Raw genomic sequence first — 3,254 nt, 5'->3', positions numbered from 1 at the left:
TTATTATTCAGCTACTTTGAGCTAGATTTCTGCAAATTTCAGCTATTGCTACATTTAGCTTGGCTTTTAATACATTTTGCATTTGGCTACCATGTTGGTGATTTCGGCTAGCATTTGCTACTTTTAGCTTTTATCTAGTCTTCTGCAGCTTTTATTTTACAGCTAGCCTTCAGTCGCTTTTAACTACTGTTCTGCTAATTTTAGCCAAGTTTCTGCATATTTTAGTTTTTGCTCCTTTTGATATATGACCCGTCACATCGAAACAAGGATTAAGTCCAAAAGTGGAACAAGGAGAAATGGGCAGATATAGGGTTTTGATTTAAATGTGGGCAAAAATTGCATTTTGTCAAAAATATAATGAATTAATGATTTAATAATGTATCATTTGAATGAACTGTCTTTTTTAGTAGCAACAAAAAAACTGATTTTGAGGAAAACCCACCTTAAAATTTTTGAATTTTTCCACTGTGAGCTAGCAATGTTTTTGTTTTTTTTCCAACTGGGAAATCCTAATATAGAAATACTACAGTATTTGATGTTTCCTCTTTATATTGACATAAAAAATTACTCAATAAATTTTATAAAATCAGGATTCAGAACAAAGAGTTATGTATTATTGTAACCAACAAGACAAATTAAGTCATATCTCTGGATAAGCTTAGAATGATCCAGGTGTCAAAATGTGGCTTTTAAAGCAGGAATCTGAAAATGTAGTTGGGTCATTTTGACCAAATTTAACTTAATCCTCATTTCGATACGATGGCTCACATATTTTTAGCCTTTTGGTACCTTTATGGTGATTTGTGCTTTACTGTTGGTTGCAGCTTTTGTTTGTTTTTAGCTAGCCGTCAACCTTTGCTAACTTTTTGGTGAGTTTGGTTTATTTTGGTACCTTTTAGCCAGCTTTATTCTACTTTAAGATTTTAGCTAGTCTTTTGATACTTTTAGGTTTTAGCTAATGTTTGTTAACTTTAAGCTAGCGGTTTACGTTTACAATTTGCACTTTGTTCAGCTTCTTTTAACAGTTTGTTTTAGTTTTAATTTAGCTCAAATTGACTAACCATGACCAAAGATTAATCAGAATCTGTAAGAATGAAGTCCATTGAGTAAACAGAGATCTGTGTTTAAATATTGACCTGAGTCAACAACATATATTTTTTACTAAACGTTTAAGGCAAACAGTGTTTTCTAACTACGTCTTTATTGAATAGTAATTCTCATTAGAAACATTTAAAATCAGTTCATGCTCCTAAATATAGTTTAGTTTGAGGATTTTATTTTATTTTTTTTACAGAATGTTTAAGTTGGTGTCACCAACTTTAGAGCTGTCTAAACTTTACAAAACGTTTACAAATTATTAACAATGTCTGTAAAGAAGTCACTGCTGCAGGATAGTAACATTATAAATATCAGTTTTTGAAATAGAGGTCTGAGTCTGAAAATGTTTGTCACAAAGATTTGAACATGTGCAACATTTACCTCTCTCTCTCTCTCTCTCTCTCTCTCTCTCTCTCTCTCTGTTTCACCTGTTTGTGTCGTCGTCTCGCACCCTCAGGTGGACCCGGTTCGATCCAGATCAGCTCGGTCCACTGCAGCCTGGAGAGAAACACAGAGATGATGAAGAACAGCGCTCATCATTGTCATCTTCATCCACCTCTAACTGGACAGATCAGGTCCTTCCACATCCTCCTCCACACCCACACAGCAAACATCAGAAGGAGGAGGTGAGGTTTGACTTCAGTTTATGAGGTGGACTTTAGTCTTCATCTCTCAGCTTTAATATAATCCGGTCGGAGGGTGGCAGTAGGGGGTGGGGGACAGATAGAACTGGGTGTCATCTGCATAACAGTGAAATTGGATATTAGGTTTTCGAAAGATATTTCCGAGTGGAAGGAGGTAAATGATTAAATATGAGAGGACCGAGGACAGAACCTTGTGGAACACCAGAATCGAGAGGAGCTGAAACTATGCATATAGCCAGAAAGGTACGAAATAAACCAGTTAAGCGGTGTGTCTAAAATAAAATGTTTAAGCCTTGTGTTACATCTTAACTGCTGAAATAAGCTCTCGTTGTCACAGTTTCACGATGAAAACAGTTTTTTTTTTACAGCTTTTTGTTTGACAGAGCTGACTACATGTCAGGGCGAGGTCTTTTTCTGGATCAGCTGACAGTGTGGGAACAGCTGGAAGCGCTGATGATGATGATGTTTCGCTCTGCTGTCCAATCATAAAACAGTTGCACTGGAGACTCACATGTCAGCTTTATGAACAAAACAAAACATTGTGTTGTTTGTGCTGAGAAAACAGGACAATAAGGTGATATTTAACCTGAGCAGGGAGGAACGCAGCAGCCGCCTGCAGGCTAGGAGGCTTTTAGTTTCCAGCTGGAACAATCGCACCGAGTGAAACCTCTTTTCAGTCAAAGTGACTCTGCAGCAGAAACAGTTCTGCACATTTTACCCTCATTTCTTTAAATCAAATTCGCTGCAGGACTCGTGTCGTCTTGTTTTAAAATGTTTTGGAGTAGTTGTGTTTGCAGGTGGAGCCTCTTTCAGGTTCTGTCAGTTCATTTGTTGGCTGAGCTGCCAGAGTTCAAGTTTTAATTAATCCCTAACGTCTTCCACATGCATGTCTTCACTGGTCTAGCTCAACGAGCACTGGTAAAGGGACAGGCGCTCCGACACGTGCTGATCACGTGGGCAGGTTGAGACGGTTGTCAGCTGCAGACCAGGTGTGTGTTTTCAGGGTGTGACTCACGAGGAATCAAACAGCGCATGAGCAGACAGCTGCAGCTCCTCATCTGTCTGACTGGATCAGGACCGGGACCAGACTGGAACCAGACTCACTGGTGACTGTACTGGGAGCTGGTTTTGGCCCCACACTCAGGTGTTGCAGTGACGGCGCCCTCCGGCGGCTGCAGCCAGTGACGTTTATAAAACCAAACATTAAAAGTGATCCTGGCCGTCATCAGGTGGCGCTGCAGGAATGTGCTTCCTTCAGCAGTTTTCCACATATAGTGTAATTCTGAAATGCAGGTACGCAATCTGTGTCAACATAACACTTCTGTCGGCATTCTTCACTCAGTCTGAGTGTCAGAAATCTAATCTTCATCCACAGAACTCCCCTGTGGCTGTCAGCAGCTTTGACCTGTTTTCACTCATTTTCTGCAGGTAAACACACCTGGTCAGGAGCCAGACACAAAGCTCATTTAACCAAGTTTTAAAATTTTATATACATATATACATATATATATA

General features: G+C 39.3%; 1 protein-coding gene across 1 annotated transcript in view; it reads right to left on the bottom strand.

Annotated features, from left to right (window-relative positions):
• Positions 1-3,254, bottom strand: part of pak6b (p21 protein (Cdc42/Rac)-activated kinase 6b) — a 21,151-nt gene that overhangs the window by 12,002 nt on the left and 5,895 nt on the right. The window contains exon 2 of the mRNA XM_014023904.1: positions 1,527-1,596. The gene's annotated coding sequence lies outside the window, so the exon portion shown is untranslated. The remainder of the gene's footprint in view (positions 1-1,526; positions 1,597-3,254) is intronic.

This window comes from Austrofundulus limnaeus, unplaced genomic scaffold (genome assembly GCF_001266775.1).
Source record: "Austrofundulus limnaeus strain Quisiro unplaced genomic scaffold, Austrofundulus_limnaeus-1.0 Scaffold394, whole genome shotgun sequence".
Lineage (NCBI taxonomy): Eukaryota > Metazoa > Chordata > Actinopteri > Cyprinodontiformes > Rivulidae > Austrofundulus > Austrofundulus limnaeus.
The sequence above is the reverse complement of the archived record's forward strand: the minus strand, read 5'-3'. Positions and strand labels throughout refer to the sequence as shown.